Source organism: Mustela lutreola, chromosome 6 (genome assembly GCF_030435805.1).
Source record: "Mustela lutreola isolate mMusLut2 chromosome 6, mMusLut2.pri, whole genome shotgun sequence".
Taxonomy (NCBI): Eukaryota; Metazoa; Chordata; class Mammalia; order Carnivora; family Mustelidae; genus Mustela; species Mustela lutreola.
This window is the reverse complement of record NC_081295.1, coordinates 35,459,054-35,469,826: the sequence shown is the minus strand read 5'-3', so window position 1 is coordinate 35,469,826 and position 10,773 is coordinate 35,459,054. Positions and strand designations below refer to the sequence as shown.

The 10,773-nt window shown below is 33.3% G+C and overlaps 1 pseudogene; it reads right to left on the bottom strand.

Moving 5' to 3' along the window:
• Positions 1-1,323: 1,323 nt before the first annotated feature.
• On the bottom strand, positions 1,324-10,183 carry LOC131834564 (cytochrome c oxidase subunit 5B, mitochondrial-like; annotated as a pseudogene).
• Between the last annotated feature and the right edge of the window lie 590 nt (positions 10,184-10,773).

The window sequence follows — 10,773 nt, the reverse complement described above, 5'->3', positions numbered from 1 at the left end:
TCTTCCCCCAAGAGATAAGCTTTTAAGTCTACTTAAAAAATATTCCCTATAAAAATATATATATATATATTTCCAACTGAGGCCTGGGAAGCTCAGTAGGTTAAGCAACCAACTCTTGATTTCACTCAGGCCATAATCTCAGAATCTTGGGATCAGGCTCCATGTTGGGCTCCCTGGTCAGAAGGGAATCTGCTTGAGGATTCTCTCTCCCTCTCTCTCTGAGCTCTCTCTTTCTCTAAAATAAACAATAAATCTTTTAAAAATTACCTATGATAATTCCTTTTTCAAGTACTAACATTTCTTCCAAGTCACATATAAGCAAAATTGCACATTACAATTTTTATAACTGTAAAAGGCACAAAAAATGTTTTTCCTTTTCATACGATTTTGACATATCAAAACTCATATCTGAACCAAATATTTTGTTTCCCCAGCAAGAGTCTCTCTCTAAAACTCTGCTGTGTCCTCTAGTTCGCACTGAAACTTGCATAAGAATTAACCTGAAAATGAGAAAAACATGTAAATGCATTTCTTCCTGGAAAGAACCTTGTAAGAAACAGGTTCTACAATCTCATATTAATAAAAATAAAAACAAAGGGCAGAGGACAGGTAATTTGTGAAGGAAGCAATGAAATAATTATCCAGATTGAACACCAGGGAGATCAGTGAAGTTTTCATACAATTCTACACTAAATTTTAGCTAGAACTTCAAGATCTGTTTTCCCCCCTACAGAAACATACCTGTAAAAAGGTTGTGATTTCTTCATTGCTTTTGTTTTGTTCTGCTGGCCTCAAGACAACAGTACTTAAACAACAGCTTACCTTCCGCATATAGGAAGACAAATGGGAACTTTCAAAGGGAGAAGAGAAGATTAGAATTCCCCAGAGAATGTCAGGATCATTCTTGTGCCTGGTAAGTGGCTATAGAGTGGACTAAAGGCACTTAACCCATTGAAATGATTTAGGTAACTGTAAAGGTAGACATCATTTGCTATTGTATATCATATTTATATGCATTTCTCAATTTTGATGTCTAAATCATAACTGGCAGTAATAATGAGAAAGCAACATCAGATGCATGGAATGCTTTATAGATCTAGGAAATGGCTTTATATTTAATTGATAAATCTATAATTTTATCACACAATAAATATATTTAAAATGTTAAAGAAATTGGTGTTAATAAGTGAACAGAAAATGCCTTTTGTTTTTGGTTTTTGGCATTTTGTTTTGTTTTGTTTTGAGAAGAAGCTAATGCAATGGCTAGTCTTTATTGAAAAGAAGAAACTTTACAACATATTTTGAGTAAGTTAGTGTAAAGACTTAGTGGGTCAACTGGTGGGGCATGAGCTTGTAATGGATTTCACAGCTAGAACATGGCTGGGTCTCATTTTTGTGCAGTCAGAACCAGATGTCAGCACTATTATCCTTTCCACAGATGCAGTCTACTCTGCTAATTTAGGGTCCTCCTTGGTGCCTGAAACTGCTTTGGCGCTAGCATATTGTATGGGTCCAGTCCCTTCCATGCAACCATCATGACCTCCCTCTCCAACCCAATTACCTGCTCATCATTGGTAGGAACACCACCTCCAGATGCCATGGAGCACACCTCATTGGGACCACCAGCCCTGAGGGTCTGCTCAGCCAGTGGTCCAACTCCGCAAAGTAACTGTGAAGCCTTAACACCTGCTACAAATAGCAGCACTTCCAGGAACAGGCTCTAGAAAAGAAAATGTCCTAAAAAAATATTAATCTCTCACTCCAATCTTCCTAATCCTAGTTGTAAATCCTTAATCACTGACTTTTAAACATTTCTGTTTTTACTTCTTTTCCTGTTTTCTAACAGTTTAGGTTGTACTTCTTGATTTATCAATTTCAAAATGTCAAATTACTTCCTCATGAGAATTCAAAGTGGGAGATTTAATTTACTTAAATCTAAGCGACTTCCCTCCACTTTACAATTGTTCCATGGTTATATCATTGATGTAACATTTTAACAATGGATTACTGAAGTGAAGACAGACCCCAATTTGTAGGATTTGCTAACTTCTGTGGCTAATTTTAAGCTACTGGAGAACTGAGTTGAAAAAATTCCTGAAAATTTAATAGTTAGCTCTAGCAATTCAGGACAGGACAGATCCAGAATATTGCTAGACAATATCCACTTACACTATGGTTACTTTTTTAACACTAAATAATATGTTTTTAATTATTGATGAAGGTTCTGCATTCTATATCTTGAATCAGCCCTTTCATCTTCCATTCTGCCTTGAATCTTATTCAGTGATCACTTTTATAAAAAGGTAGTGTGTGTGTATTTAAATAAGAAATCACAATGAAGTCTTCTATGTTTCCCCTTGGTTCTTAAAGTTGAAAACTCATGAACAATGTAAATGAGTAAAACCATATAGGTATTATTTATTGCAAAGCCAAATGTTGTTTTAGTATTCTATCATAACACTGGACTATTATAAGGGATATACTCTTAGCATAAAGATCATTGCAATTCCTATCTGTAGCATTCCATTTATTGTTTATAATGATGAAACAAACCTGAATTTACTCCATATGTAGAACATGGTCTTCTTAACTAGAATGTTTGCTTTTGGCTTTATGTTGGATTTTATTTTTCTTGGAATTTATTATTATTTTGTGCATATGCTGTGAGTCTATGGGTATAAGTTTAGCACGTGTTTATCATATTCTTATATTTATCTGTCTTTACAATCAGACTATTTTGTAACATCTATAAACCAAAAACTGCCCTCTCAGGTCACTCTTTCTTTCTGTTTCCAACTCCTGGCTTTCTCTCCTTTATATCATCTCTACCACCACATCCTTGGTTAAATCCAACCCTCCATCTATACACTATGCTACCACCAAGAATCTGACTGTGGCTAGAGAAAACTCACAACTATGCTGACCGGTCACCCTCTGAAGTCATGATGGCTAATTTTAAATGAGCTTTGAGAAATCAAAAGGCCTACTGCATTGCCCTAAGCCCACCATCTTCCACTACCCACACTTATATCTTGTTCTGTCTTCTCAAATATTTATACCTCTTTGATCTTTAACATCTGGTGATCTTTCTTTTAATTTTACTAAGAAAATACAACCTAGCATATATTTACCACCAAATCTGTCAAGCAACCTGTAGGTACCTGTACCCACATATTCAGCCTATCATTTTATCAAAAGGGGGCTGCCTCTATTCGAAAGCATTGCTCTTGAAGTACTCTACAGCTCTCCTGAATCATTAAATTTTTATTTCTTAGAATGATTCCCATAATGATACAAGCATCTGCAAATATCTCATCTTAAATTATATAATTAAGAGGATGTTGTACAGACTCAAAGATAGAAAAATATAGCAAGAGAATATAAAGCAATTTGTGATAACAGTTATTTGTATGCTAATTTGATACAGAACAGAGATAATATTTTGGATTAGTGTTGAATGGATGGACTAGCATAGTGTGGTACTGAGACTATCAGTTTTTATTTAGGAGAAAAACACACTTGGATCTCTATTTAACAGTGATCACAAAAATTAATTATAAATAGGTTGACACTTCAATATGGAAAGTAAATGTTTAAGACTTACCAAAAATAAATGAAACTATTATTCTTACCTTTAAATAAACTGAAATTAGTACCAAAGTACTAAGGAAACCATTTATTAATTTTATTACAATGAATATAACAACTGAATTTTTATTTTGAAAAATGGAGGACTACTTGTTTCAAAACAAGCCACACATAGAAAACAACAACAACAACAACAACTAAAGAAACTCGAAGAGATTTAAAATATTAATTTGAAGGTGTAAGGAAGCTACCAAGTCTGTGTAGACTTGATGCGCCAAGACCCCAGAAAGATGTGAAATTCACAGAAGTAAGCATATATTTGGCACTACCTTTTCTCTGCAAGGAATCTATGATACTGAAATTGTGGCTGCAAGGAAAGAGCAAACCACTGTCAGGCTTTCAGCAATCTTATTGGAGCAATAGGACAGAAATCAAAGGTCAAAGCCCAATGATAAGGAGAGTTTCTGGTAAACAAACTAGGCTTAAAAGGGCTATATATGACCAAAGTAAGAATAAGACAATGAGACCAGTTCTCAGAAAACTAAACTTCAATTAAAGCTCAGCACATGATGGGATTAAAGCATTCTGGCATTACTGTAACTGCTGCTATAAAGTAAAATGCATTTCTTTCCTGGAAAAATATTATATAATCTGGTACTTCAAATTTTTTTCTAAAAATTTTTACAATGTCTGGCATCAAACAAAAGTCACTAGGCATGCAAAGGGATAAAAATGGACCAAATATTAGGAAAACAAATATTGATAGAACATTTGGATTCTATTGGATTCTATTCAGGATAGAAATCAAAGAATAACCTAAACATTATAGAATCCTAACAGGAAATGAGGTGAGTTAAAATACCATACTCCTGTCTTGTATATAGTATGAAAATCCTAAATTAAAAAAGAAAAGGAGGGGCGCCTGGGTTGCTCAGTGGGTTAAAGTCTCTGCCTTCTGCTCAGGTCATGGTCTCAGGGTCCTGGGATCGAGCCCCTCATCAGGCTCTCTGCTCCGTGCGGAGCCTGCTTGCTCCTCTCTCTCTCTCTGCCTGCCTTTCTGACTACTTCTGATCTGTCAAATAAATAAAAATCTTTAAAAAAAAAAAAAAAAGGAAAAGGAAATGAAATCACCTGTATATACAAAAGATAATATATAGTAAACAAATAACATTTCATTTAAATATTCAAGGGCATCTATTATTTAAAACTCAATGTAATTCAACATAGTAAAAGAATAATAGAGAAAAATATGATCTCAGCAGATGCAGGGAAGCAATTTGATAATAGATTAGGAAATAAGGAATCATCCTTAATCTGATGTACTTAAAGACAAAACAAACAAATCCAAACCAATCATCCAACCAACCAACCAAACAAACAAACAAAAAAAAACCCAGAAATCAGTTAAAATCATGATAGATGGTGAAATAGTAAAATACTGAACAAATTTCCCCTGAAATGAGAATAAGATAAAGGTAATCTTTACCACCATTTCTATTCAACATTGTTCTGAAGAGCACTTTGTGCAGAGAAAGACAAAGGTGCAAGGACTATAAAGGAAGAAAACAAAAACTAAAATTAGTCATGGAAGTAATAATTTTGTACACAGACATACAGAAGAATATACAGAATCTTAATACAATGGTGGATTTAACAAGGTCATTTTGTATATGTTTAATATGAAAAATAAGATGTAGTTCAGTATATTAACAATTAAAATTGGAAAATGAATTTTTTAAAAAGGTATCACTTGTAATAGTATCAAGTAACATAAAATTCCTAGAATTAAATATACAAAAGATATGCAGTACCCTTGTAGGAAAAAAAAAAAAAAAAGATGTAAATTATTACTGAGAGAAATTAAATAAATGGAGGGATATGCCATAGTTATAAACCAAAGTCTCAGAATTGTAGATACCAAATCTTTCCAAATTGACCTATTATTTAAAGGAATATCAATCAAAATTCCTATAGTTTTGTATATGTGTGTGTATGTGTGCATATTTCAAACCTATTCCAAAGATTAAAAATAACCAGGATAATCTTGAAAAAAAAAAAGAAAGAAGTTCAGAGACCATAGTAGTATGGTATAGACACAATGACATGTAAATATTTCAATTACATATAATACGACGTCCAGAAAGAGACTCACATATGTTTGAACACTTGATTTATGACAAAACTGGTACTAGAGCACAAAGGGAGAATAAACAGACTTATAAATAAATAAATGGCTTTACATACACATATTTACATACACATATAATCTCTAATTCATACCGTACACAGTATCAATTCTAGATGATATAAAAAGCAAAACAAAAATCTTCTAGAAAAGAATGTAAGAATGTTTTCAAGACTTGGAGAAGGTAAATTTCTTGAGTATAATATGAAAAAAAAAGCACTAACTATGAAGAAAAAGGTTTTTAAATTGGATCCTTCATCAAAATAAATTACTAAAAATGATAGGGTAAACCACAGAGGGACATAAGTTATTTGCAATACACATAACCAACAAAGAATTTATATCCAAGATATAAATATCAATAAATAGAAGACAGGTACTTGACAATTTAGAAGAGATTTCTAAGTGGCCAATGATAAAGGGCTCAATCTCATTAGAAATCAGGAAATACTAATTGAAACCACAAGAATTTTCCATTTTATACCAAATTAAGGTTTTCCACAAAGTGAAGCTTAAAAGGAAATTTAAGTTGTTACTGAAAATTAAATATTACCTACTGTTTAGTTTGCTGGTTTGGTTTACATGCATGATAATATTTCTTTAATATCTTAGTGTCCTCCATTTTCTCTTTTGTTTTTCAAAACTCCTCTTGAAAAAAATGTTGTCTTGTTACATAGGTCCTCTCTGACTTTTCCTATATCCTCAGATATTTTATTATATTCTATTTTTTATGTTCTTTATTCTATGAAGTTCATTTACTTTTAGATCTGTTAAAAAACAAAATGCAACTGAACATATTTGAAAATCTAATTGGCTTTTTTAAATGATTCAGGAGTCAGGCAGCATCCCACAAATTAGAGAGGAGTACCACTGAGCTAAACCAAAAAAGGTTTTTAAAGACAAAGAGGGAGCATTTAAAAAAAACAATTAGGAAGAAACAAATTAATTAGCAAGGAATGCATTGTTTAGATAAGGTCTTCCTCCTAAGGGGAAGAGAAAACGTGAATCCATAAATTTCCTAGAATTGACCAGGAAATTCCATGCTGATAAAGGTTACATTCCTGAGCAGTTGAAACTGCAATTAGGTTAGGTATTGAGTCTTAGTTTACAGACTAGAGGCTTAATCTAACCCATTTTGGGCCTGTGGTTTTCTTTTTAACAGATCTCTTGTAATTTCATGGCTGTAATATCATCTAAAATATGAGCACATTGCTTTATTATTTAATTTATTTTTCTTACCCATCTCTTCTCTCAATTCTCTTTTTCTTGCATGTTCAAATTTTCTGTGGATTCATGTGGGTCTTTTTCAGAATTCTTGTTTTCCTCCAATTATTGGTTGGGTTTTGGGGAAAGCAGATTATAAAACAGAGTTTAGCACACAAAGTATTTATTAAGGAGTGCCCTTTGAGATCAAAACCCAAAAAAGAAAGGGGAAGAAAGCAGAACTGAGCAGTCAAAGAAGCTGATTTGCAGTGCAGACTCAAAGTCAGCCTCCACTGACCTCACAGACAATTCTCAATCTAGAATGATTCCTTAGAATATACTCAGATGAACCTAGATGGTCAGATATATACCATCACATCAATCCATTCTTGGATATAGGTCTCCCCAGGAAGGGTTGTAATTTAGGCTGAGGCCCTCCACAGCTGAAGAGATTGGCAGCTAAAGTCCATCTGCCCACGATGCTCCCAGAATCTGAGACCATAAGCACTGAAAGAGGAATGCCTGGGAAATTCTTCACAATGTCTTCTACATCCTATGTGTCTAGTGGTCCTTTGTTTTACTCTTATATATAAAAGCCATTCACTTCTTTCGGCAAGGGGATTCATCAAAATATGATCCAATGGCCAAATCTGGCCTGTTGTATTTTGTTATAAAAATATACTCAAACAGAACCATTTCCATTTATTTTTACCTATGGCTACTTTTATGTCATAGACAGAGTTGAGTAATGGCATACAAAGCTAGTAACACTTATTACTATCTGATCTTGTACAAAAAAGTTTGCTGAATCTTGTTGTAGAAAGGTAGTGTGCTTTCTATATAGTTGTACAGTTAGGGCTATTTCCCTTTAGACATCTTCCCTCAGTGGGAATTCATAACAATAACAATATCAATAACTAATTTAATTGAGCACTTATCAGTAAGAAACATTCTACTTTCATAAACCCCACTGAAACCTAGGCACCCTGTTCCAGACTGGAGACACCTAAATATTGGAATGTCTGTCTATGCAGAGTTGGTTGAAGAATAGCTTCCTTTTACTGAGCAAGAGTCCATGAGGTTTTGAGCTCCCTCAGCTGGCCAGAATTTAGAAGCATAATCATGTAAACTGGAATCACTTTCTTGGGGGGAGTGCCCTGAGTTTTTAGGTCTTAGAATAAATGTCTGATGGTCTTTTGCTATGCACTTGTTTGGGATCAGAATGGTGGAGTTGGGAAGGAGCCAAAGTTGTCCCAGAGATATCTGGTTTGGGCCCTTGTTCTCACTCCAGGCTACTCTAAAACGAATTTCTAGTTTTGGGGATTCCCCGGAGCTCCTGCATACCTGCTTCCTCCACCCTATTTCAACACTTGTGAGACATTTTCATCATCCTTCTCCTTTCAGAAAGGCACTATCCTCTGAAACCCTCTTAGACTCTTCCATTACAATTCATCTTCTCCATTTCAATGTCCCTAATAGCCCTATAAGGTAAATGCCTATGCTCAATCAACTGTTTTGATATTTCGGGTTTTTATTTTTTAATTATACAGTAGCTCAAGAAAAAAGGTTAAGTCATTTTTAGTGTTCTGTTTGGGTTTTTAATTGATAATGAATACTTAATATTAAATATTTACATTTTAGGAATATTAAGTTCATGTAGTGAGTGTTTGACATCAGTGCCACGTGGAGCCTGAAGCAGAAGAAAAATTCAGTAATATTCATCCAGTCTTTATTTAAAAGTTTGATGTTCTGTACATCATGGATGTTCTTGTATTAATATTGACTTTTAAAAATATTGCATTGAATATTTTTGTATCTTCATTACTGAGTATTTTGGTGTCCCTTTAAATTTTGTGCCCAAGGAAGTACCTCACTGCTTTAATCTTGTTCCAACCCTGCTTGATAAGGTCCTCAAAGCTCTTGATTATATGATATTTTCATTAAAGGATAGTGATAATCATAGAATTAGGAATACTGATACAAAAAAGGGATACTATAGAAACACCTATAGCCAAAGCTTCTATGCCACTCAGATGTTAGTTATTATAGCTCATTTATATATTTGTACTTATAGTTAAAAGTATTCTTATTTCCAAGAGAATGTGTTAAAATAGAGAGATACAAGGCAAAGGAGCAGATAATTCATTAAAACACTAGCTTCTTGTATTATGTGAAATATGTGGAATTTTCTTATATGAAAACTAATTGGTTGGGGTTGGGAGAAAAGAGCTAAGCTTTAATATGGAGCAGAAGAGAAGGAATCCTCTTAATCACAAAGAGAGTCAGCCTTTCAGATGCAGAGCTAGATTCCAAAAATCAACAAGAGACCAATAATTTGCTTTAGGCAGGGCAACTTCTGAAAGCCTTAGAAAACAAGATGTAAGAATAATAAAAGTTACACCTCTACATTTGCCTGAACTAATTTTCTGTATTCTAATTATGTACAAAGCATCAAATGCATTACTATCTCCCCCATAAAAAGTAAATGTATATTGCTCTAGTAAATGAAGCACTTAAAAGGGTTGTACATTTTATTCACTTATATTTTTAATTTGAAATTTCTGGGTGTTTCAAAAATTATTTAAAAATAGAATCTACTGCATTAATAAAATCAATAGCAATATTCATAACAAATACAGTGTAATAAAAAATGCCAAAAAGATAGGCATCTTTATGATAAGTGTTGCCAAGATGGAAGCACTACATTTACTAATGGAATCATACAATCATAAAGTATTTCATACATAAATATCGAAAATAAAATTATCATTTTCCAGGAATGAAAACACTTCAAAATTATAGTGTGCACAGTTCTAAATTGATTCTATGAGTGGATTCCAGGAAAATCATTTACCACATGATTATATTTAAGATGCCACTCAAGCTTCCTGAATAGTTTAAAGGTGGAGTCACCAATGCCCAAAACTCTGTTGATAAGAAAGACAAAAACCTCACGTATTCAGAAACATATTCAAAGACACCTTACAATGATACCAATACACAGAAGGCAAATTAATGTTTTAATTATTCATCATGCTTAATTTCATGTAAGCCACTCTCCGTCATTATAGCCTAAAAATTCTTCATCTACACCATGATTGCAATTTGTTTGTTATCAGATTCACTTACTTCATGCTGTTTCTTTCCTCTTTGAGAGGCAATACCACCAAAGGTTAGAGTATAGATTCTGGAGTCATATTGCCTCATTGATAGTCTGGATTTGTGACTTTACACATGGTACTTAACTTCTTGGGTCTCAGTTTTAACATCTGTAAAATGAAAATAGGTGAATTTTTAAAATTTTTTAATTCCAGTATAATTAACATAGAGTGTTATATTACTTCGGGGTGTACAATTCAGTGATTCAACAATTCTGTACATTTCTCAGCGTTCATAATTGTAATTTTACTCAATCCCCTTTGTCTAGTTCCCCCATACCCCCACCCACCTCCACTATGGTAATTATCAGTTTGTTCTCTAGAGTTAAGAGAGTTTCTTGGTTTGTCTTTTATTTTCTTTGTTCATTTGTTTTGTTTCTTAAATACCATATATGAATAAAATCATATGGTATTTGTGTTTCTCAGACTGACATTTCTCTTAGTATTATACTTTCTCCATACTTCCATATTGTTTCAAATGGCAAGATTGCATTCTTTTTAATGGATAACTAATATTCCATTGTAAATATATATAACACATTTTTTTATTGGTTCATCTACCAGTGGACACTTGGGCTGCTTCCATAATTTGGCTACTGTAAATAATGCTGTAATAAGTATAGCAGTGCATGAATCTTT